The sequence below is a fragment of the Podarcis filfolensis genome (assembly GCF_964270895.1).
Source record: "Podarcis filfolensis genome assembly, chromosome: 10".
NCBI lineage: Eukaryota > Metazoa > Chordata > Lepidosauria > Squamata > Lacertidae > Podarcis > Podarcis filfolensis.
Genome location: NC_139612.1, coordinates 49,954,978 through 49,980,374, shown reverse-complemented (window position 1 = coordinate 49,980,374; position 25,397 = coordinate 49,954,978). Strand labels below are relative to the sequence as shown.

The 25,397-nt window shown below is 41.5% G+C and overlaps 2 protein-coding genes across 6 annotated transcripts in view; one reads left to right on the top strand and one right to left on the bottom strand.

Moving 5' to 3' along the window:
- Positions 1–25,397, bottom strand: part of SYN3 (synapsin III) — a 191,464-nt gene that overhangs the window by 95,622 nt on the left and 70,445 nt on the right. The gene's annotated exons all lie outside the window — the stretch shown is intronic.
- Positions 1–25,397, top strand: part of TIMP3 (TIMP metallopeptidase inhibitor 3) — a 48,873-nt gene that overhangs the window by 10,526 nt on the left and 12,950 nt on the right. The window lies entirely within an intron of this gene.

Below are 25,397 nucleotides of genomic sequence, written 5' to 3'. Positions count from 1 at the left end.
AATACACATCCAATGCATGTATCATCTTATGAGAAATACCAAGCATAATCACTTAGGTAACCCTTGGTTCTGTGGAGGAGCTGTATATAAGTAAGATGACTAATAATAAAATTCACATTCAGTCCCACTAATTAAATTGCTCCCACCAATTAACCAAGACTTCAGATCAATCTACTGTAGGACTACAAGCTTGCATTTCTACTTTCAAACCTATGGTAGCAGCATCTCTCCTATGGTAGAATCGCAGCTATTTCTGGTAAATAACTCCAGGCTGCAATTTAGAGGAATGCCCATTTGCTGGTCATATGGCTAGTCTTAATTCTAGCGACCTGTGTCATGAGGCTGTTAGTTTTCCTGCAGCTTATCTGCCTCATAAAACCACAAGATGCTGTTTGTTCCCCAAGGATATGCAGTAAGCGCCAACCTGGAACATGGATTAGCACCAAGGCCTGGTGGCCTGACAGCATTGTGTGTGCCTTTCTAACACTAGACCGGAGCTCTAACCGGGGCTTCCTTTCATTCTCATGAACGCTAATCTCACTTAAGTAATCCTTTTAAGAAATGGAGCTGAAAGAAAGAACTCCTTAATGCCTGTTCCCCAGCAAGATGCAAAGGAAAAAACACATTTGGCTGAAAGTGGTGCAGACCTAATTGTGGGGAAACTAGGCTGAAAAGAATTAGCATGCCATATTCCTGAAAAGGAAAGCAGCCAAGATGTTTTCAGCAACTGCAAAAGGATAAAATAAGAGTAAGAATCTACCTATCCAAGGGGTATCAGTGTGCAGAGTTTCTAGATTTTCTGTCCAGTACAAGGAATGCTGTGGAAGAGTCACATTAGGGGGTTATTTTTTCAGTAAGAATTGAATCTCTGACTGACTGTGGGACAACCACATGTTACATTTGCTACACAGCTATGTTTCAAGTGCATTTTAAAAACATAAATATGGGACGCAGGTGGTGCTGTGGGTTAAACCACAGAGCCTAGGGCTTGCCGATCAGAAGGTCGGTGGTTTGAATCCCCGTGACGGGGTGAGCTCCTGTTGTTCAGTCCCAGCTCCTGCCAACCTGGCAGTTCGAAAGCATGTCAAAAGTGCAAGTAGATAAATAGGTACCACTCCGGTGGGAAGGTAAATGGCGTTTCTGTGCGCTGCTCTGGTTCGCCAGAAGCGGCTTAGTCATGCTGGCCACATGACCCGGAAGTTGTACGCCGGCTCCCTCGGCCAATAAATCAAGATGAGTGCCGCAACCCTGGAGTCCGAGACTGGACCTAACAGTCAGGGGTCCCTTTACCTTAAAAACATAAATAGCCAGTGTCTCTCCCCCCCCCCAAATCTTGGTTGGGACCCTAGCACAGTTCAGTGCAGGATGCATATGCAACATACCTGATAGATGGCTGTCCAATATCTGCTTAAATACCTCCACAAAGGGGAGTTTAGCCACAATGTCCTAAGGCAGTCAGTTTCGCTGTCAAACCGTTCTTAGCATTAGATAAGATAAGATAAGATAAGATAAGATAAATTTATTGTCATTGTCCGTATATACACAGTATACACAACAACGAAAATCAAACACCCCCCCAAAGACCGGGTTCACATACACGTTTACACGTATCTCCAACACTCTCATCCTATTCAGACATAATCTATAAAACATAACATAATCCAGAATATAACATAACCTATTTAAGGCATAACATAACCTAAACCTATCTCATTCCTTCCTACTCCCTGCTTGCTATTTCTTGCAACTGGCCCTGAGATCATTATTTAGTGCAATCAGAGCTCTTGGATAGAAACTATTCAGAAGGCGTGTGGTTCGTGTTTTCATTGTCCTATATCTTCTGCCCGAAGGCAACAGTTCAAAGAAGTTGTGAGCAGGATGGGTGGGATCTCTCAGGATATTGTGTGACTTCTGCAAAGTGCGAGACGTGAAGATCTCATCCAGGGTTGGTAGTTGGAGCCCAATAACATTCTGGGCAATTTTAATTATTCTCTGTAAAGCTTTTTTATCCGTTTCGGAGCTGCTCCCATACCACGATAATACACTGTAGGTTAAGACACTCTCGATGGTACTGTGATAATAGGACAGAAGTAGGTGCTGAGATAGATTCAATCCCCTGAGCATTCTCAGGAAATACAACCTCCCCTGCACCTTCCTCACAACCATATTAATATTTGCAGTCCATGAGAGGTCCTCAGAGATATAAATGCCCAGGTATTTAAAACTACCAACCCTCTCCACCTCCTCGCCATTTATGTACAATGGTAAAAGTACACTTTTCTTTCTCCTAAAGTCAATTATGAGTTCTTTGGTTTTTTTGGTGTTAAGCATAAGATTGTTTTCTTTACACCATTGAATTAACCCCTGTACTTCTTTCCTATAAGCAGTCTCATTGTTCTCACTAATGAGCCCCACCACTGTTGTATCATCCGCAAATTTGATGATTGTGTTGGACTTATACAGTGGGGTGCAATCAAATGTGTACAGGGAATAGAGAAAGGGACTTAGCACACATCCCTGAGGGGCTCCTGTGCTTAATACTAGAGTAGAAGAATAGTAAGGTTAGGATGTTTAACCAACCGTTTAGCTGAAATCTGCTTCCCTGCGGCTTTCATAAGTTGGTTCTAGTTCTGCCCTCTTGTCAGGGATTGTGCTGAGGAGGGCTGCACTGAGGAGGAATGGTGGGAGTCTCTCCCTCCCCCAATCAGAATCCTGAATTTTCTCAGGAGCAGTGGGACAGTACAGTGGTACCTCTGGTTACGGATTTAATTCATTTCAGGGTGCTATGCGCACCCCGAAAAATCCATAACTAGAGGCACCGTTTCTGCGCACATGCATGGTGTGATAGAGGACTTCTGTGCATGAGCACGGTCCACAGAGCGCTTCTGTGCATGCGTGAGCGGTGAAGCCCGGACGTATGCACTTCCGGGTTTGCCGCGGCCGTAACCCGGAGGTTATGCAACACGAGGTAGCACTGTACAGTGGAACCTCGGGTTGTGAACATGATCCATGCAGGAGGCACATTTGCAACCCGCAGCGCCGCATCTGCACATGCGCAGGTTGCAAACCGGCGCTTCTGCACATGCGCAAAGCACGATATAGCGCTCCTGCGCATGTGTGAGTGCCGAAACCCGGAAGTAACCTGTTCTGGTACTTCCGGATTCGGTACAGTGCGCAACCCGAAAATGCGTAACCTGAAGCTTCTGTAACCTGAGGTACCACTGTATAGATTTGGAACAGTGGTTTGCAAAGGGACATAGTTCAGAAGACAGAAGTTGGGAAGAACTGGGTGGTGAACACCTAGGAGAAGAAGAACTGGGAGAGAGAGAGAGAGTTAACACTCTCTTTCACTGGAAAGCGTCCAGCCTCTCAGCCTAAGGTCAAGGAGAGCAGATAAGGTGGCAGCACAGAAAGCAAAGTGGTTGTGAGAGCAGGTTGCAAGACGCAGAAGTGATGTAGATGACAAGGGGGGGGGAGTGGGTGGAATCCTTAATTGGGAGCACCTTCATTCCTAGAAATAGATTCTTTGTTCTCTCACTATGATCATTAAAATTTCTAACTGGTAAGAGACTCCTTTCACTTTGTCCTGCTTATCTACTGCTAAAGGGGGAGGAGGAGGAAGCCAATTTCCTGAAACCTGACACCCCTAGAACAAGAGAGATCAACCCTTCTCTAAGTTGATTCCTTCAGATATCTAACAATTGCTCTCATGTCTCTCCTTAATTTTCTTTTCTGTGATAAACACACCCCGCTCTTTCAGTTATTCCTCATGGGAATCATAACAGCAAAATGCTTAAGGCTAAACTATTCCCAGGAACACCAGTGCTTGTAAGATGGCTGAGTAAGTGAACAATCCCCTTCCAAACAAGTTTTTTCCATGCTCAAGGAATCTCGGATAAAGTGGTCTTGGTGACAGCACTCTTAGGGATTCTGCTGGTCTTTCTGGTATCTCCAAACAAAAGTGTACAGGAGTATCAGTGCACAAAACAAGAAAATCTCATGTATTCAAAGATGGGCCTAAACCTAGGGGAGAAACAATAGCATTGTTCTATTCATATTTTATGTTCTTCAGACTCGGGGTCAGGTAATTGCATCAGTTCTAGGAGTGAATATAGGCCTATGTGTGCTGCCACATATCACATAATTTTAGGATAACTGAAAACCTGCTCCGAATTATCCTTGAAAACCATGGTATTTCCCACCCCCCACCCTGCCAGTGCCAACAAGTTTAATTTGTGCTCATTTTGTTTGCAGTAACAGTACCTGCGTGAAAGGTGTGCAAAATTTAAGAGACGTGCCCCGAAAAAAAGTCAGTTTAACACACATCCTACATTCTCGAATTTACCAGGACTTGTGCAAAGGCATGAGAGAGGGCTTTCGCATGATTAAATATGTCTCATTCCAGCATTTAAGCAGTTAAAAACAGCAAGAAGGAGGAGATTTGCTGGTGGCCGGACAGAGGAAAACCACCAGATGTAGAAAAATAAATACTTCTACCTGACTTTGCAAGAGGGGAAGTGACTAGTACGAAAAGGTAACAGATATTTGAGTTGGAGAGCTAAGCGGATATCTGGGTTAAAGCAACTATTTTCTGTGACATTGCTACATCCCCTCTCAGGGAAAAAAATATTCCAGGCTTGGCCTTGTGGTTTGGCCCCTTATGGACTTTCCAAGTCCCCTCTCCCAATTTCCTACTTCCTGCCTTCCTCTTCTAACAGTGCTAAAAATACCTTCTTTTGCTTTGCTTGTAACTTGAAATATGTACTCGGTAGTTTAAAGCTGTGATTCTATATATGCTTATTTGGGAGAAGCCCTATGGAACAAAATTGCATAGGACTGGGCTGCGCGCACACACACACCTCTTTTAAAAAAACCTACTCTGAGCCTTTAGGATCAAATTAGATGCAGTGCATTTCTTTTCACATGTCTGCCCTGCTTATTTTACTTTTTTAATGACTATACCTCCCTTCAGCCAACGACTCCCAGGGAGGTTCATAATAACAGTCCAATGAAGTAATACACAATGCAATGTAACAAGAAATAGCATAGCTGAAAGGAGAAGATTTGAAAAGGCCAGTGCTCAAAACTTAGAAAGACCTGGGAGAATTAAAAGGATTGTCACCTGGCACCTAAAATATAACAAAGACAATGTCAGGCGAGACTACTTGGGGAAGGAACTCCATAAACAGGTTCCACCACTGAAAACGCCCTGTCTCCACCTTGAGATGGTGAGGGCACTGAGTGGACAGCCTCTTGAGGATCCTGATGAATGAATAGAGTGATATGGAAACATATCTGCAATATTCTATCTAGGCCAGCAGGGTTTGAAGGTCAGCAGAAAGGGACTGGCAAAGCAAAGTTGGTCTAACATTAGTAGTGAAATTAGCAGTAAAATGAGCATCTACGAATAGGGATGGACAAATCTGTCAATTTCAGTTTCTCATTTTCCAACCGTAAGTTTGGTTTGCCCTATGGAACAGACTCATTTGAGAGGTGGTGGACTCTCTCTCTCTCCTTGAAAGTTTTAAAGCGGAGGTTGGATGGCCACCTGTCATGTATGATTTAGTTGACATTCCTGCATTACATGGGGTTGGACTAGATGGATTCCCATCTCTACAATTATACGATTCTATATATTTGTGAATTTCTTTTAGGTTTACATGATAATTCAGATACATTTTCATGTGGATTTATCCTAATGTATGCATCTCCCTCCCTAAATTTACCCTAGCAGAATGAATCTTTATATGTTAATTTCATGAAGATTACATTCTTTGCATGCATTTGTCATGGATGTACACATTTTTAAAGTGTTATTTGGTTGGAGAGTCACACTGCATAATTTGGAGCTGCAAATTTTGAAGGAGAGGTGCGTTTTGGTGTGCATATTGGTTTGGGAACCCCACCCCTATCTTGGAGATGAATACTTTGCCCCTCCCACACCATATTTCCCCTCAGTGCCCATTGTTCCAGACACTTTCCCCCATTGTAGCTCAGTTCCAGGATCAGAGCTAGATGTCAAAGAGAACAACAACTACCAGACTTTTAGAAGACATCTGAAGGCAGCCCTGTTTAGGGAAGCTTTTAATGTTTGATGTATTACAGTATTTTAATATTTTTTTGGAAGCCGCCCAGAGTAGCTGGGGAAGCCCAGCCAGATGGGCGGGGTATAAATAATAAAATTATTATTATTATTATTATTATTATTATTATTATTATTATTATTATGGAATGGAGAAGAGTACTTATTGTGGAGAGGTGAAGCGTGGGAGCAGGAGAGGTTCAGCTCCCCTTCTTTGCACACGTCTTATGGTTAAAGTAAGACCTCTTCTCACTTTATATGTGAACAGGGTGGGCAAGTGAATGATGTCTCTATTCTTTTTAGTTGGGCTTTTAGATCCCTTTTATAGCTAAAGGTTTTCTTGCAGTGTATTGAACTAACCTGGAGACTAGATTTCAGATTGTCTCACCAGCAACTGCTTTTGCTAAGTAATTCGTAAATTTGTAAGCAACGCACCTCCTTCTGCAAATAATGTAATATTATAGACACTCCCAGTCATCATACTTAAATATGCATGTGAATCATTCAACCTCCAGGTGTGGGAACATTTTTCAGATTCTCAGGCATCATTCAACAGTTTGTGTGTGTGTGTGTGTGTGTGTGTGTGTGTGTGTGTTGAGAAACAGAGAGAGAGATATTGGCATCCAGGTTCCTGGGATTTTTCCAGCCTTGAAAATTATTTACAAATGCAACAAGATAGTGACCTAGTCACAAAGTTGTTTACATCCAAGTGGAAAAAATATTATCCAGCAGAGGACTGGAAGCAGTTTCAGCGGCCCAAGGTCTCTATTCAATTCATAATGTTTTGTTTTAATGTTCTTTTTGTTAAAGTCATAGGTTTTCTTTTACAGCAAAGATGAGAAGATCAGTGGGGAGAAATTTAAAGAGTAATAAATTTGCTATGGCATAAGCTTTCATGTACTACATCAGATGCATTAAGTGTTATCCTTAGTTGCAACTGCAAGTGCACACACATGGCAGGGCAAGGGGATTTTAAAAAGTACAGACAGTGCTAATTCAATGAGAGCTTGAACATATGGAAAATAAATTCATGATAGTGCTGGTAGGTGGTAATACAATCAATTTAGTAATGTTGAAACTGACATCTGTAGTGGGACAGCAAACCATTGATTCTGATCAAACCTCAATGAAAAGAACTGAACTTGATAAATTGTAATTCCATAGTAGATTTGGAGACAGAGTAGGCATCTGCATCTGTTGCACGGTCTGCTTCCTGTCTATTACATAATTGTCATTATCTATACTTTTTGCATTTCATTTCTCTCTTTTTGCTGTTTATATATACCTCCATTCATATACCTGCAACTGAGGATAGCACATATATTTCTGATGAAGTGAAATCTAGTCCATAAAAATTTATACCATAACAAACTTCCTATATGTTTAAGGTACAAGATTCTTTGATGGTTTTGCAACAACACAGAATCAACACAGCTACCCACTTGCAAATTGCATTTTTGGCCAGGGGTGGGTTAGGATTAAACCCCAAGAGTGAAGCTGATTTTTTTCCTGGTCAGCTTTGCTGGAAACTAAATTATTTACAGCACTGTGGAAACAGTGTTTATCTTGTTTATTGTCAAATGAATTTTCTGAAACTTAGCAGAATGCTCAGAAAGCAAGATACGTCAACACTTTTGGGAACCCTGCACAACAGAAAGCACCAGCATGTACGCACACAGCCTGCCTTTCAGGGTCAGATGTGTTCTCAAAATCATTGCATTCCTTTCATTCTGCAAAACAGCAGTCTAACACTTTGACAATACTCAGTAAATACTTGGTGACAGAGTCTGTCTTGGGCCATTCAGATGCCTCATTTAGGTCCTTCCATGGACCATTTCAAGCACGGTATTAATAGCAGACAGCACCTGTGTGTATGTCTGGATGGGAATGGTGTGGTAGTCAGAAAAAACACACCCAAATAGATAGGTTCCTTCCTCTGGGATATTCCTGATATGCCTGTTTCCTTCTGCACACTATAGTCTGGAAGGTAAGCTATAAATGAGGAATGCCTTGTCTCCCCACATCAATGAGGAGCTGCATGGTGAATATTTCCAGCCTGTCCTCTATAATTCATTTAATTATAATTGTACACATTAATTAATTCGTTTTATTTATGCCCCTCTCTTCCTCTAGAAGACTTTCCTGGTTGTCCCTTGTGCTTTTAAACAGCTGTTTAATTTGCAGAAATCAGCAAGGAGAGCTTTTCATGACATGGTGAAATGCCTTCTCATCCTTTGCCAGTGGCTGCAGGTTGAGGTGCATGGCAGCAGGGACTAATAAAAATGTGGGCATCTATAGCCAAGGAGCTCAGAGCACCCTGCCTCAAATTGTACCATAGCCCAATTTCTCCCACTATTTTCTTCAAAAACATCCTATTCCCCTACTCAATTTTTGATTCAATGTATCTCTACCTCCACTGTGTTCCTTTATTCCATTGCTCTCCTTCATGTGTTTAGTTAGATTAGAAGCCTGCAAATAGGGAGGAGACATTTCTCTTTGACTCTTATGTTGCAAAGTGCCTTAAGTATCTTTCAGATGCTTACAGCTGCCTCTCATTCAAGCAGCTTACAAGGTCAGATCTGCTTAGCCTCAATGGCAGAACCAAACTTAGGGTGGTCAAAATGGAGGACACAAGAGGATAGCCATATGTCCGTACTTTCCCTGACATTATTTTACTTTATGGCAACCCTAATAAATACATCTCACTGTAGTGGGGAAGACTGATGAGGTGACATATGCCTGCTCACTCTGCTCTCCTTAAATCAGACTTTGACGAGGCAGTATTTCAAATAGAGGACTGAGAAATAGGACAGATAGCCAAGCTAAACTAACCCCCAAAGTCATTTTCGGTTCCAGGGCTCAGACCTAGAACTGGAACATGTGATTTATTAATGAAGAGGAATATGCTGCTGAGTATATGCAAAAAAAGCATTTCTCACCTTATGAAATAACCGCTACCACATCCTAGCTATCTAAGGCAAGGATGAGGAACCTGTAGTCCTCTAGGTGTTGTTTGACTACAGCTCCCACCATAGCTGTCTATGGGCCCTGCTGGTGGGGGCCGAAGGGAGCTGCAGTCTAAGGAGTGTCTCCACCCCCATCATTCTGCCTGGACACTGAGGTCCAGCGCCAAGGGCCTTCTGGCGGTTCCCTCACTGCGAGAGGCCAAGTGACAGGGAACCAGGCAGAGGGCCTTCTTGGTAGTGGCACCCGCCCTGCGTAAAGCCCTCCCACCAGATGTCAAAGAGAAGAACAACTACCAGACTTTTAGAAGATATCTGAAGGCAGCCCTGTTTAGGGAAGCTTTTAATGTTTAACAGATCACTGTATTTTAATACTTTGTTGGAAGCCGCCCAGGGTGGCTGGGGAGACCCAGCTAGATGGGCAGGGTATAAATAATAAATTATTATTATTATTATTATTATTATTATTATTATTATTATTATTATAGCATCAGGAGGGCCACATGTTCCCCATTCCTGATCTAGGTGTCCAGACAGGCTGAAGCCTCTCTATTTCTCCTTTTAGAAATTAAGCACCTGTGGTGATCCAATACATTATTATACAGGGATTCCACTGTTGTAAAAGGTTGGGGTTAGGCAGTGCTGTTTTTCTACAAAAAGAGGTGCTGGAGCACACCATGAACACCTCTCTCATTCTCTTAGAATGGCAATGGCACTCACTGGAGAGGTGCTGGACTGAGTTCCTGTGAGTTCCCCCTGAAAAAAGCCCTGGGGTTATATGAAAATAGGGTTCATTGGCATTTGTTACTATTACAGAAAAATCAGAATCTGACATGTACAGTATTGTGCAGGTAATAATAGTTTAGGCTGCAATTCTTTACACACTTAACTTGTAGTTACATTCCACAGAACATAATGGGACTTACTTCTGAGTGGACATGGATAGGTGGGCATGGTTAGTCATGGAACTAACCATGCTCACCTTTGAATATTTATTACCACTGGTATTCTGGATCAAATCCTGTAGTTCCACCATTCAAATCCTGATTTGGAATTTTATGAAGGTGCGGTATAGAGTATGTCTTATGATAATTACATTCTTTGAATATTTGAGCCTTTCTGTACCAAACCATCTGCATTCCTGCAGCATTTCTGGCATCTTTGTGCTATAGTTTAACCCTTCCATGCTGAAGCACCACAATTTTCATAAGAACCAAACTACCTGTAGTCTTCTTGTGCTCTTTTATCCTTTCCCCCCCTGCAAACCATTTTTATTATCAAGAGACAGATGCACATGTGCAGGAGTGACGATTTATAAACCTCAGAAATGGAAAAAAAACCCCCAACAACACCCTATGCTATAGTATGAGCCTGAGCACAACGCATGTGTGTTTTGTGGGATGGGGGATGGAATTCCAAAAGCAAGCAATTGGCAAATGGGAACATCTAAAACTCCAAGAGGCAGAAGGAGTTTCTGAGGATATCCGCCATTCAGGGTTGGGAAATTGCAATACTGCATGAGCGGCTTACACATGCTGTATTATTTACTCTCTCATACATATATACATGCATGCACGCATGCGTACACACACACACACACACACACACACACACACACACAGTGTGTGCTCTGTGCAGTACATTTTATTCCTTCCTAGTCTGTCTTTTGAAATTAACACTGCCAAGTTCTCCTTTTTACCCTATTAAATCATGCTATCCCCTCCAAATGCCACTTTTCACTTTAAAAGGCACTTTATGAATGTATCTTAGTTTCTGCACCAGTTTGTGAAGTTTGTATGGGGCAGGAGTGTCATTATTTTGCTGCCCTCTGTGTTTATTTATGGAAACTATTTTGTTTTTGACTTTTGAGGGCCCCAGCACTTGGAAAAATGCAGGCAGTCTGATCCTCAATGTATTTGGCTCTATAGGGCACACTGCAAGTGAAAGCAGCTCTGTTCTGGCCCCAATGCCAGTGTCCCATGACACAAGTCGCATGTTCAGGGATCATATTTCCCAATAATATATGAAAGGATCTTATTCAATGTTACTTACTCAAATCTTCTGATAAACTGAATTCACTCTGCTCTACCAGGCAGAACTTTGAAACTATAACCAGATGTAAATTACCCTCCTATTAACATTTTAAACATGTTGAAGTCACCACCACTTGGGGATAAGTTAGACATTTTAGTACAGGAGTGTTGGCTCAGGATTACTAGAACTTTAACACAGGGTTTAAGACAGTAGTGTTTGCTCGCAGTTGCCAACATTTTTCTTGCAGAACTCCTCTGCTTTTCATAGCACAGGCGAAACAATTCTGATGCCTTCTTCCCGACACCAAAAAACAAAACAAAACAAAACAAAACACCTCAAGACTATTGTCTCCAATCAGTTCATAGCCTGAATTGACAAGGATTGAAGTAAGAAAATGAAGTATTTGCATTTCTTGTGTAAATCTTTTTTTCTGATCAGTCAAGCACCATCTCTTGGTTAACAGTGAGTTCTGTTTAGCGTTGCCAACTTTCTGTTTGCCTTTTTTCTGCTTTCAAAATGTGCACGTTAACCAGACATTCAGCAGCTAAAGCTTCCCTATCATTTAGTATCTATGCCGACACAAGCTGCACCTGTTGGATTTCTGCCTGCCATTAGGCTTGCCAGCCTCTCCCATCCACCCATAAGCACCTATATGATAAATGGAGTGGTGGTGGAGAAATAAGCTGGTGAAATTTTCCCTGACATGCAGATATAGCAATAGAAAAGCTTTATCTGCTAAATTTCTGCTTTTCTTACACAGCTGTTAAGATGCACATGAGCTCTGCCAAACAGAAAATAAATGGTAGAAACCTGATGTGTCTTGTAGCAATTATCAGTATAGGAACCTTGCCAGCAATGAGGAAAATCCAGCAATATTAGCTCTTATGTTTTGGCTTGTCTTAGTGACACACAGTTACACTCAGACTTTTATTTTGTGGGTGACTGAGGTTTTCTAAGGTCCTTGTGGTGGCAGCTTATCAGCTACATCAAGGAAGTTGGAGAGTACAGTAAGAAAAATCCATGGGGTAATGTAGGTAAGGCAACTCACCTAGATGCTCTTTCATAGCTATCCAAACTGCCTTTAACCTGGGTTGTTGCCCAAGCCCTGGGGCTATTTTCCATGGCGTTGGCACGCTTGTTGAACATCCTAGCCTGGGTGCCCGCCACTTTGTGCAGGTATTGTCATCACTCGGCAATGACCTTGATGACTTCCTGAACTGCTCAGCTGTCTGTTTCGCTGTCTGATCATATTGCTAATTAACTGGAACGCTGATCCCCTCCCTCCCTAAAACACACACCCCTTTATGGTCTGCACGGTATGTGAATGCAACCAGGAAACTTTTCCCGTGCCCTGGAAGGTGCCTGAGCGCCACAACCATGACCCCTGGCTGAGTAGGAGTGAAAGAGTCGCTGCGCAATGGCTTAGCCAGCTTTTTATTTTTGTTAATAGGTTAATTAAAATTCCGCCTTCCTCTTCACCCTATAGTTATACTTCAGCCTTGGAAGGGAGGGTGCTTCGGAGGGCACAGCTGCAGGGCAACCTTTGCTGGTTTCCATGGGAAGACTGCAAGGGCCAAGTCTTACTTTACTTTTGTGAGTGTGTGTGTGCGCACATGCACGCTCTGTTATGCATATCCAAAGAGGGGAAAAATTACTGTGTGTGCCACATTAGATGTGATGTGCACATTAATGCATCTCTCGGAACAGATCCCTTTAAACTCCATGAAAGGGATGAGATGGGGAAGAAGTCACATATGTTTTAAAGGAATGACCCCATACGTGAATTTTCACTATGTCTGATATAGCATGCATCTTTGAGAACTCGCAACTACTCAGCTAAAAGACACCTGAGATATATATTAGGGACCCATTCTGCTCTGTTGGCTGTAATTTGTTTTAGCTGGTATTTAACTTTGATTTATTTTTAATTTTTAATGGTGAACAGCAGATCATAAATCTTTGCTGTAAATTGACCTGGGTTCTATAAAATGGGAATACCGACTTGTTGTGAGGCGTTTTGTAAGAACTGGTAAAACACACACACATTCTGCATAGCAAATTGCAGCAAACAAGCTACAAACAAACAAATTCTGCACACTGAGGATGTAGCTAAATGGCAACCTTTAGCTCAGCACATTAGTAGAAAACTAGAGGGCGGGGGAAATGCATGTTCCTGGAAAAAGAGATAGTTCCTCACTCCATACACCTAAAGAATCTAGCCTGCACAACTAATTTAGGGTTGCCAGTTTAGCATCACAAAAAGAGGACAAATGTTGGGGGGGGGATGTGCAAATGCTAATATATATGTACAGATGCAAATTTAGAAATAATTACTAGAATTGAAATTGAAATATATCATGCCACAGCAGGCCAAGACTGATTAGCTGACCCTTATGCTGGCTTAGTTTTCATGGGCAACTTCAAGGTCCCTGTTGCTCTCCCTTCTTCTTTGGGCTGGCCTCTGTAAAGTGGGACACATGGCCACCCTATACTCAGTGATTCACTTGCCACTCCCAACTGGTTTGTACAGGGATAGTTGGGGACTGGCAAAGGACCGGCACCAGCTGAAATGGTCATTTGTAAAGACAGGAGGAATTGAAGGTCTTTAGACAGAGGCTGAAATGCTGCTACCTGCTAGGGATGCTCTAGCAGGGGGTTGAGCTAAATGGGAAAGATGTGTGCGTAAACCAGAAGTACAGCTTAAAAAGAAACAACAGCATCTATTACAGCTGAAAGTAGATTAAAAAGTAAGATACATGATTTAGTCATAGGCTAAACTCTCTGGGGGGAGAGTTCCACAGATGGGTGCCACCACTGAGAAGGTCATCTCTGAAGCAACATGAAAGGACTTTGTACACACGGAAGTACCAAGATTGGCGGCATGTCACAATATGAGTCACAGGGCTTGTTTCAAACATTTTATCCAGCACCACAAATGGTCAGCTGATATCTTTATCTTGAGCCCAGATTGTCTTGTCGCCAATTGTTAGGGATGCATTTTAGTAGGTGTGTGGTGATTCACAGTCTGGGTGTTCTGAAAATTCGAACTTTCTGCCTGTCAAGCGGATTCTCTGGTAATAATTACCCAGATGTGCAGACATTCAGGAAATGCACCTAGAAGGTTTCCCTGTTTTGGAAAAGTTAATGATCCTTGTAACCTGCATTCTCATCCACCAAGACTCAGAGACAGTCTTACGTGCTATGTAAAGATTATTTTCTTTTAGCAATGTAAGGGACATTTCCCACTGGAGCCAAGAAAGCACAGCTTCCTAATGGAATAAAGGGGCCTCCAGACTGTCAGTATTTGACAGGATGCATTCAAGCTCATAACAGAACCTTAGGTTTTCACAATTAAAACTGATTAAAGGGCTTTGTTGCCCTAGATCACACCATACATTTAAAGCACATCACTTCCCCCAAAAGAATTCTGGTAACTGTAGTTTACCCACCACAGAGCTAAATTCCCAGCACCCTTTAAAAACTACAGTTCCCAGGATTCTTTGGGAGAAGTGATGTGCTTTAAATGTATGGTGTGAGCAACAAATCTACTTTAAAAGAAGGATTGGACTTTTGCAGTTTAGAATGTGTGGGATGCACAGAAATCAGGATAAATGCTTGACAAATAGGTATTAGAAATCAGGATAAATTTATAGCAAAAGCAACAAGAGTCCATCAAAAGGTCATTGCACACAGCCCTCTTTAAGCTTGTAAGCCTTGGTGTGTCCAGTTAATTCCATTTGTTGTAAAACAATAACCACCAGATAGGAATGTACTGGCACAAGGATGTTTGAAGTGACGTCTGAAGCCAATAACTATTTAAAGTTGCAAAGCATGTGCACTCTCCCTTTCCAGTGCTGGAGTATATAATGGTTATGACTCTCTCTCTGTTCATTTAAAACAGGAATGGGTAACCTATGGCCCGCCTGATGATGTTGAATTCCAACTCCCATCAACCCAGCCAGCATGGCCAATGGTCTGGGATGATGGAAGGAGTCTGTCAACATTTGGCAGGCCTCAGGTTCCCCATTTCTGGTGAGACCAAACAGGTTGTTTCTTGCAGCCAGACCACTCTGTATAATGACAGTATAATACTCCACTTGTTATTTCTGTAAATTTAGTATTTAGGGGAAAGTGTGGTAGGACAGGGTTGGTAACCATCTAGATAAGCCCACAGCATGTTTAAGTGCTAGCCTATTCTCAGGTCCCATGCAAATAGAAAATGCAGAGCAGGGTGTGCATAAGTTGTGTTCTAGTTAAAGATATATATGTATGTGTTCCTTATGGCTTGGACAGCTGCTTAATCTATCAACTTGGGCAGGTTTTCTAATATGCAGGAAGGAATTTGTGGGGCCCACCCAATCCCCCTGAAGTCCTTACATGTTTCCAAACACCTCTTCGGCTAACCGCTGTAGATGCTACGTGCAAAAATGTGTGCAAAACATGTGATCAGTAAAGTCTAGTCTCCTTCCAGAAATCCTGGCACTCTTCCCAGTGGGGTGAGGTTTTGGAGAAAGGAGAGATGGCCCTCTGACATGCCAGTGAAGAACTACTCGGAGCTTGGGACTCTGACACTTTCTCTTGGAAAAGGTCATACTGGAAAGGTCAAGAAGATGGCCCGGTTTCTTGGGTTTTGTGGGAAATTCACTCCCAGTGAGCTGGTGCAGAACCTTTACTTAGATACCTACCCATTTAGATCTAGGCATACGGTAGGACTGCAGGTGGTATTATAAGTTTGGGAACGGAAGTAAGCAGAGGAAATCAACAGTTTATATGAGAGAATTACAGGTTTCCTATAAAGAGAGCCAATGAGACAGGGAATAACTGGTATTTAGAACACTATTCAAAACCCAGCACCCTGCAATTTAAATACTGGTTTGTTAAAATGAAAGTTTTGTCTTACTTGCTCTGCATGTTATAATAAACCTGTAATTCTTCTATAAGGAAAAAGTGATGCCTCTTAAGTAGTTAAATACCTTCTTGCGGCATCATTACCCTACACACTCTTTACTGCCTTGCCAGTTGCTTTGATGTTTAGCCTATAGTTTATGGTCAGAGGGGCAATGTGGTATTTTACTTAAATAATGGACATGGAACATGTTACCCTTTCTGCACACTTTTCCTTCCAAATTACACTTCATTGAAAAGAAGAAGAAGCAATCTTTGTTTATATGCTCCAATTTGTTTGCCATATAATGGTTCACTGGATGGCTTGGGTAACAATCAATACCAGATGCACGTTTCAGGAAGGCAATAAGTGATCCCACAGTAGTAAGTTCTCAGTGCACCAGCTCATTTCATTGAAACGGCATATGGTTTTTGTTGGCCTTAATTGGTCTTCCTATTGGCTCTTGAAATGAAACACTTAGGTATGTGGGTGCCTTGCAACAAGTGTGAGAATATGCATCATGTACATCAGGCCGAATCCAGTCTCTTTGCTGCTTTTTTCCTTCCCAGTAAATGGGGGGGGCACTTTGATGTGCAAAGAAATGGATGGAATGAAGAAGAGACTGTTAGCTGTGTTAAAAGAGGCAATGGTTTGTGAATTTACTGAAATATGGTAAATGGATAGGATCCAATAGAACAGTGGGTCACATTGACATGAAACTGATTCAAATACACAGGTGGAAGCACATACTAAATATTCTCATTGGTCTGTATCATAATGAAGTGCATACAGAGGATCACTTGTTTGGAAAGCTGCCTTAAACTATGATGTCCATGCATGTCAAAAATGTACACATTGAGGAGAAATCACCACACATATTCCCCCATATTTAAATTTAGCTCTGTCTGTTGAAAGGCTAAGTCTAACTTTTGACCAAAGCACAACAACGTAGGTTATTTGTTGTTAAGAGGCGCCGGCTTGATTTTGTATCCTGCATCAGGGCAAGACTGGGCTGGCAGCACTCAGAAGACAGTTGGACCTGAAGAGCACACTGAAATATTATTTATTGACCTTATGTCCCACACCTCCCTCTAGAAGGAGCCCTGGGTGGCAATACACAAGAATACACCAGAACTGGGAAAACAGCTGCTTCTCATGCAAATTTGTACCCCAAACAGGAAACCTTCCTGTCTAGTCTGGGTGTGGCCAGTCCAAAGTCTGAGAATACCCCACTGCTTGGGGAGATGCTCCAACCTCGAGATTTGTGACTCAGTTACAAGGGACTGTTGCACACAGAACCAGGGGTTCTAGCCATGGTAGTTCCAGTCATACTGTATACCCTATGAATCTTATCTTCTTCATCTCTTTACCCAGAGGTTTTGCCTGCTCACTTTATGAATCTTATCACAAACATGCTATTCATCTTTGATGAAGGCCAACAGCTTGTTTGACACTTCAAACTTTATGAAGAAGCACGTTTTTTAATGCATTTCCTGGCAAAGTCCAAATAGGAAAATGTAATATTAGAAGTGCAGAGAGGCAACTTTTTGAACTGACAGCCTTCCCTCTGTGTTTTTTTTTTTTTAAATACTGCCAACTCAGTATGCCAGTTATCAAGATTCTTCCCAGCATACACAACACACTTTTTGTTTGAGTCTCTCTTCCCATCCATCGTACTTGGGCACTTTGCTTTCATTCTGCCCAAATCATGCTCCTTTTCATACTGTTCTGGTTAAATCCATAGTTAGTTCAGGATACTTGGAATAGACATGCTCTGGCTAACAACAAATGCTTTACTTTTATGGCCCAGGTAGCTCCCTCCTATGTGCTGTTCTCTCAAACAGGCTCTAAGTATTTTCTGTTCCCTGTAGAATGAAGGAAAGCTTTTATACAGCTTACGATAAGACCTCTCTCATTTGTCTTAGCCTGGTTTTACTGCTTCCTTTATCTCTGCCACCTGTGTGCCACAAAGCATTCACAGCAAATACCCTTCTTCAGGCACAAACCAAGCTGCATGCAGAAATTAAAGCCTTAAGTTAGCAGGCTGTTATGGGGAGCTCCATTGAAGAACTCACTGGGTGGATGAGTTCACACAATGATTTAATTGCATCTAGAACCTGCTTATGTGAAATCATTATTATGGATCAGATCAGTCTCTCTCTTTTTTAGCACCAGCTAAAACCAGTTGTTGTATTTTGCTTTAGTTTTATATTGCCATTTTTGTTTTAATAAATATGCATTTTCTGCCCTGGGACCTTTGTGTGAAAGGTGTACTATGAATGCTCTAAATAAAATAAAAGTGAAAATAAACTTACAATATAGGATAAATCATGCAGGACCTTTTTTGTTTCTTTTTAACTTAAAAAGGGTTATAAACAGTGGCAGCAGAGGACAGGGTCTTTAACCCTTTCCCCATAATACAGTACTTTTTCCGATCCAAATCCCCCCCAATATTCTCTTAGCAAAACAGACAAATATAGGGGCACACAGAGTACACAGCTACTAAAAGAAAGGTTAACACAGAGAGAATTTTTGAGCTATATTCCCCAATGCTGTGTTTCTGTTTGCGCAACAGATTTCCATGTGCAAAACAGAGCTTCCGCTTCCTCTCCTGCTCTGCACACCTCAAAATTTGCTCCAGGGTGTTGGGAAATACTCTGGAGGAGATTGGGGGGGGGCATGAGGGAGGAAAGGAAGGGGAAATGGTGTTGCACAAGCAAAAGGCCTCTCACACAGTGTTGGATACAACTCTCTCCATCTTCATTTATCAACAAACTATTGCAATATAATTCTATTCCAGTATGCAAGTGCTTTGATAATACCTTGCTTCCTAACCCATTATATTCTGTAAAAGTATACATGGTGTGGAAAAGGCCAATAGGGAAGACAGACAAGAGCAAGTACTAGTTTACACAGCCCTTTATTACACTACACAATTTACTGCCACAGGGTATATTGATGGCCACCACATCTCCCATCAGCCGCCTCCCATCTGTTTTTTTTAAAAAGCTGCATTTATGATAAATTAACAGTTAATTTAACATAAATGCAGTTTTTCTAAACCATGGATGACAGGAGCTATAGTCCAAACATCTAGAGGCTTAATTTAATATAAATACAGCTTTTATAAAACCATGCCTTTCAGGAACTTCTGATATAGATCTCTAGCTACAGAAGTGAGGTCACATTAGAATCTTTAATGAAAACCGTAGGGAGTGTAAAAAAAAATCCTTGGCATTTGTTAACTAGTGAGTGTTTAACTGTTCACCGATTCTTTAAAAAAAAGTATTTTATTTTTCCCCTAGAAATAGTATAGATAAACAAAACAAAATGAAAACATAAATTAAAGAAGACAAAAAACAACCACAACCATGCATATTAGAATCCCAGCTGGGTACTTGTTTTTTCAAACCAAATTGGAGGCATGGGGCCCTAATCCAGACCACAGCAGGGGGTGGGGACTGAGGGTAAAGCCCTCTGCTTGCACAGTAGGATCCTTATCCTTACTGGACCCCCTGTACTTGCAAGTGATAAAAATAAAAGCTTGCATTCAGTGGCAAACTACGTGATTAGTGTCACATAGAATTTGGCCCTTAGTGACAGTTTTCACCAATTTTGGGCAGGGACCAGTGAGAATTATTTCCTGCATGTACAGCTTAGTGTCCCAGAAAAATAGGTTCACCCGTTTCCCACTGATGATTCCCATACTTATTGTTGGGCATTATGGGACTCTATCAGGGTGAGCCCGAATACACATGCACAGAATTGCCATCTGATGAACGCTGAGCAAAGCTTATCAGAATGATCAATATAATGGATTTATTTTTTTTTTTGCCAAAACTGTGCTTTAGCCATACTGATTCTTCAGAAATATGAGAACTTTACAGTGGCTTTTCGCGATCTCTGGTCATAGGTGCTTCTAAAAACAGAGCTTGCCCCAGATGTTTTGCCGGTTGAGGTGGAGCAACAACTGGCACCCATAATCCACATTCACCAAAACCAAGGTGTGTAAAACCCAAGACCAGCCAAGTTATTTTGGTACCTGTGGCAGTAAATCCTAGAAGCCCCATTTCCACCCTTTCCCTGGCAGTAAAATATAATGATAACAAATTAAATAACCACCAATTTGCTGTCCTTTCAGGACACCTGAAATCTGCTTCCTTACTGTGTCTAATGGCAGAGCTGGTGCTATCCAAAAATGTTGCTCAGTTGCAACCCTTTTCTTAGGTGAGCCTTTAAAAATGGTATGGTCTGAGCAGTTCGGTCCTATGTAGGTTTTTAAGGCTTCCACCTGTACCTTCCTTCGCAGAAGTTACATTATGTGCCTGGCAAGAACACAGCTGGCTGTGCCTCCTGCCAGTGCACACCATCCACAGGATCGAGCAGTTAGTGTTACTGACAGCTAAAGGCATTATCCATTCAACTTTGAACAAAAGAATCCCGGTCACTTGCAATAATACATCCACCTCCCCAGCTGTGCAAATGATACTAACCGTCACTGAACATCATTCTGCTTCTCTCATAAACTATTGAGGCTTGTTCTCCTGTCAGAATAGAATTCCCCTCTGCTCTTTCTGTACTGTCACAAGCTATGGAATCAGCTCAACATGGTATTCCCTGCGGGCCATTTTTGTTATGTCTCTAATCCTACCCCCAAAAGCTGTTAGAAATCAGTAAATATGGAAAGATTGCAATCCGCACTTGATGGGTCATAAGAGAACGCCATTCCAATTGCAAGACAGCTGCAACATAGCTTCCCCCTCATCTTCCTGCTCCCAAGCTGGGCTGATTAGGGGTCCAATCTTTGATATACAAATATATCTGAAGATGTAATACTTGAGAGCACCACACCTAGGAGCAATCCACACTTAAGCTCCTTTAGTTTGCAAAACATCCCTGTACTGGTATTTTTCACAAATGCAATTATCATCCATGAGAAACAACTCTGTATCTCCCTTGTTTGCAAAACCATTCCATGCTGCATGCCAATTTGAAGTGCAATAAAAAGTATGTGTGTGTGTGTGTCAAGTCATGTGCACTGTTACATCTTTATCACACAATATGGGAACTGGGTAGTACTTGAAAGTTCACCTTTTTAAAAAACAAAACAAAAAAACAACACCTCCATGCATGCACACCTCCTTAGTTGATCCAATTTAATGGAGAAAGTGATTTCTGGGTAGGTGGGGCATGGAAGTCTCAACATCCCCAGCAAAGACCCTGTTACCCCAAGGGTCCTTTCTGTATGTGTGTGGGAGGGGTCTCTCCTAGCCTGTTCTGGGAATGTAGCCTTTTCTCCCCTGCTCCTCCCCTAAGTTAATGGAGAGACCACGCTAAGTAAATGGGATTGTTTTTATATATGAAATTGTTTTATGTATGCTTTGAGGAAGTGATTAATGAAAGAATGAATGAAAGAAAGAAAACTATGAGAAGAAATAAAATCTCATTGGTTAGCCCAAAAATGTCGAACTCCAGGCAGGCAGAGATTGAAAGTCTGCCTGCCTTGAGCTCTGCACGTGCATTGGCAACAACCCAGCAGATGTTGGCTGCTAATGCAAAACCCACAGTAAAAGATCAGATGCAAGGCCTAAAGTATTGCTATATTTATCTGCTGTTTTAAAATTGCAAGCAGAATTGCAAAGATATATACGTACTTTCTTTTTGGCACCCAGGCTTTATAGCTCTCTCTGACTTGGAGAGTTGACCGAGACAGTCAACCTTTTTTGTGTGTGAATGTGTGTGGACTATTAATTTCCAACAAAAAACAAAACACTTCTTTTTTTAATATCTGCCCAAGCATATGGAAAATGTATATTTTCAATGTAAATAACTGCAACTATATTTTTCAGTGACAATCAGTTATTATTAAGAGTTGGCCTGTTGGGGTTGTTTTTGGACCAAAGCATAGCTGCCACGCTTATCTTATCTGAGATTTATACGCCTATCCAATTTAATATTACATAAATAATTACAAATCATCCGTGAGACCTTGTCAGCTGCTCTGATCCCACAAAATGACTCGACCCGAAACCCCAAAGTACTCAGAAACATTCTTCACAGAATGTTTTCATAGGCACCACTTCAAAGTGGCTGCGGTTTAAAAATATGCTGCTATTTTGGTGTCCACTTGTGTGGGATAAAATTTCCCATCAGTAATAGTAGGACTGTAATAGGACTCCAGAGGAAATGAGAGAGTTAAGAAGGGTGTTCAAGGTGTCTTTTTACTGGTTAGAATGCAGTATGTTGATGAAATAATATTTAGGAGCCTCTCTTTTTTCTTGAGGTAACTGTGACTAACTGCAAATAAAGTCAGAAAACACAGCAGAAGTTAATGCAAATGCAGAACCCAATGAGTTGTTAGAGCAGATCTTATATTTGATTCAGTATGCTCTTTCTTATTTATTTTTTACATTTATATCTCACCTTTCTTCCAAGGAGCTCAATGTAACATGCATATCCTCACAATAACTCTGATGTAAGTTAGGCTGAGAGTCTGTGCCTAGCCCTCAGTTTTATGACTGAGCAGGGATTTGAACCCTGCTCTCCCAGGTCTGAGCCCAAACCTCTAACCTCTGTACCACCCCGGCTCTCTTATGGAAATTCTTTGAGGCTTTAGTGAACCACCATGCATGAGTAACAGACTACTGCTGGCTCACAAGCTATGTGGATCTGTCTAAAGCACTTACTGCCTCGTGTTAGTTTTGCGATGTTACATAAATCTATATATTTGCATACATTGATTGCTGTTGGATTTTACGTAAGAACTCAAAAAAGCCTTATTCAGACCTCCTATCACACATTAGGTGGTCCATGCCTAATAGCAGCCAGACATGCCCTTCAGAGGTCACAATTTCAGCGGTAGTGTAGAGACCTACATACCTGCAACTTAGATGAGTGTATCCCTCCTCCAAGGAAATTCTGGCCACTTGCTTGTGGAGAGGAGGCCAACTTATGCACATCTGCTCAATGGGCCTCTTCACATTGCCACCAAATTCATGGCCAGTGAGTGACTAGTGGGTGCTGCAGTGGTTGGGTTGTGGCTAACAGGTGAGTTCTCATTACCCCCTCACATGTTAATGATGTGGGGCAGGGGGTTTGAAGAGGGCTTACGTAAATATATTTTGGAAATAAACTTCTGTATGTGAGCAAAGAAGGATGTTTGAAATATCTCCCAATAGCAGGTGATGGGTTTTGCAAGAGAAACTGTGCCTGCATGTGCACAACTATCTGCCAAAAACGTATAGAGAGTTTATTTTTCGTTTCCTAAGTACTATGTGCAAATGCAAGGCAGTCATTTCGAAGTAACCACTTAGTTAAGAATAGCTCCTGTGACTTCTGTGGAATTATTCTGGATTAAGTGGTTTGTGGATTAGAGCTCTGACCATTTACAACCTCCTCCTAGAATACCCTTTCGCTGTGGCCTCACAAATCAACAAATTGCATTTCTAGCAGGTGCAGCAGAGGCAATGAGCCTTGGTTCCTACCAGAGATCCCATGAGTGCCAGGCACTTAGTACTCGAATGCCAGGAGTGGCACCTTCTTCCTTCATAGCATTCTATGCCACCTCTGTACCAGCTCAGCAGCACTAGTGGCTTCACTGTGGGATTTAGGAAGATTTATTTACTTGCTCAATTATGCCCTTGTGTCCCATTTTGGTACCCTTAAAAGACCAGTTCTGGCGACAAACTGATCCAAATCACGTTTAGACTTGCTTTCAGGGATGGATGAACATATTTTTGAAGACTACACACTAGTATTTATGCAGTCACTTAAATGAAGAAGAAACAAAGGAAGAGCCCCATATTAATCAGTACTTATTTAACTTGCTTTAGCCTACCTGCACTGCTACATTCTTTAATTTATTTTAATTGGTGTGTCTGTGTTTGTGTGGTAGGTTTTTACGGAATTCAATAAGAAGTGAGACTTCTTAGCTCTCCTGTAACCTAGAAGGGGAAATTTAGGCAGGCACAATTTCTCCCCCTCTTCCTCTTCTTCTACAAACCCAAATAGCTGCACCTGCAAGAATCTTTCTTTTCTTTACCACTTTTAAAGACAAAGAGCATGATTCCATATTGTGTTTGATATCTCAAACTGAGACAAGACTAGTCTGCAAAATATGGGTGACATAGGGAAATACTGCTGTTGTTCATCTGTAAGAAAGCTGATCTCTGTGTCTCTGTCATTTTTGGCACGAGAATCCCTGGCACCTCTCAGAACACAAAGTCTAAGACTTGTGTAAATATCAGGATATGCCTTTTGAAATTCACACTCTCTGCACAAACATTATTGTCTCAAAGAGAAACTTTCCTAAAGCCCAGGTCACATTCTGAACCAACTTCCATTCTTTTCAGATCTGAGTAAAAGCAATGGAATTGCATAACATTGAAACACTATGTTGGTTTTCATTTGTTTGTAGGACAGGGAGGAGGGTAACCAGCAGTTGAATCTAGGATTGCCACAGAAATGGAATTGTGCTTGAAATGTGTGTTTCCATGGGATAAGATTTGGGTGCTGGCAGAGCTGACCAATCTGTCAGAATCTGAAAACTTAATACAAAACTAGTCCTCCAAGCAGAACTATGGGTCGGTAACATTACCATGCTGGGACTCATCTGTGCCCAAGCATGACACACAGAAACTAGCTATGGATTCATATTGTGCCATAGTTGATTTCCTAGATAATGCTGCAAACTCATTTCTTAGGTCAGGAAGAATAAAGACGACAGGATCTATTTCATAAGGCAGGTTATTTTGCTCCAAAGCTGTCACAAAATTAAATATAAAAGCTTGGCTTTTGTTTTAGGCTGTGTATATATTGCTTACAGTCACTTTGGCACTGAAAAATGAATTTGTGTCATGTTCAGAGGTATGTGGACTTTACAGAAGCCCTAGGCAATTGGGTGAATGTCTCCTTTAGTAAATAAACTTCACCATTATCCCTCTTTTTAAAGGAAAAGGTCAAAAGCCTGCATTTGAGCCAAAGCAAATTCTAATCATATTCCTTGCTTCCCTTGGGTAAATATTTATGAACAATTAAAATCTGGGTCAGTACAATTCACCCATGACTGATGGAATCTGAAGATAATATTCACAGGAAAGGAGAAATTGTAAAAGCATTTTGTTACCCTTTATTAAAGTTACAGAGAAGTAGTCTAATTTAGCCCCTATCCTGCCCTCACCCTGCATATATATTGTGGCTTTGGCTTATCTGTATTTGCAGAAGGAATTTGAAATTACAGAATGTGCATTCCTCTCTGAGAAATTCTACTAGTCTAGAAACTCACTAAAAGTCCTCAGATGTCCTGGCTTAGAAGGAACCTCTCAGTCTGACTTTAGGTGAAATTAGGTGACAAATCTTAATTTACACAATTTGTTTGATAAAAGCCAGCACGCTTATTTCAAAGTAGCAGGCCTTAGTGGGGCATCTTCCTGTT